Here is a 918-nt window from a genome sequence, read left to right on the forward strand (position 1 = left end):
TGCAATATTGCTTTTGCTATTCTGAGTATCTTCTAGTTCATAGGAATTTTAGAATTGTTTTCTTTAGTTCTGTGAGAGGAATGTTGATGTTATGTTCTCAGGAACTGCACTGAATCTATATATTAGTATTGGTAGCCATTTTGAAAATATTGGTTCTGACTATTCCAGAACAGGGGAAATGTTTGCATTTTCTCATGTCCTCTTCATTCTCTAACAGAGTACATTGGTACCTCCATTCATAAACTTAATTCATTCCAGGATTATGGTCATGAACTGAATCTATCAGGAACCAAATCAAATTTCCTAATAAGGTTCAATGTAAATAAGGTTGGGCCCACTTTGCAGCACATATATTAAAATTGAATCAATAAGAGAAGATTAGCATGGCTTCTGTGCAAGGATGAAACACAAATTTGTGGTGGATTCTATATGTTTGACTTGGCAGCACAGGTTTTGGCTCTGACTAGAACTTGACAACAGAACTGTGAGCCCCAGATGAATTTTATTGTTTTCATTTTTGTTTGTTTGTTTTTATTTTGTTTTGGTTTGAATTTTTTTTCTTTCTTCCTCTGTTTGTTTGTTGCATGTTTATTCATCTGTCTGTGTTTTTTGATTCTTTGGAGTTTTTTTTCTTGTTTAGTTTTTTACTTGTACTACTTCTTTCATTTTATTATTTTGATTCTTGATTTCCTCAAATTTCTTTCTTAATTTTTTTTATATTTTCATGCAAGTAAACATTGTCTCCAGCCTTTCTGTTTTACTTTGATATTCTTTTGCTTTCTCCATCATTCTTTTCTCCTCTCCTCTTCACCTCTTTCGTAAAGCTTGGGTAATCATCCTTTATCCTCAAACCTTGCTTCTATGGTAAACCTCTTCATTTATCTCTCTGTTTTTTCCACCATCCCTCTTGGATTACCC

The 918-nt window shown here is 33.0% G+C and overlaps 1 non-coding gene across 1 annotated transcript; it reads left to right on the forward strand.

The window, feature by feature from the left end:
- Positions 1–330: 330 nt before the first annotated feature.
- LOC147822472 (U6 spliceosomal RNA) lies at positions 331–435 on the forward strand. Its single transcript, XR_015445627.1, has one exon. It is a non-coding gene; the product is annotated as a U6 spliceosomal RNA (small nuclear RNA).
- Positions 436–918: the final 483 nt, after the last annotated feature.

Source organism: Heterocephalus glaber, unplaced genomic scaffold, assembly GCF_053883595.1.
Source record: "Heterocephalus glaber isolate CG9 unplaced genomic scaffold, H.glaber_assembly_v1.0 deba00001613, whole genome shotgun sequence".
Classification (NCBI taxonomy): domain Eukaryota; kingdom Metazoa; phylum Chordata; class Mammalia; order Rodentia; family Bathyergidae; genus Heterocephalus; species Heterocephalus glaber.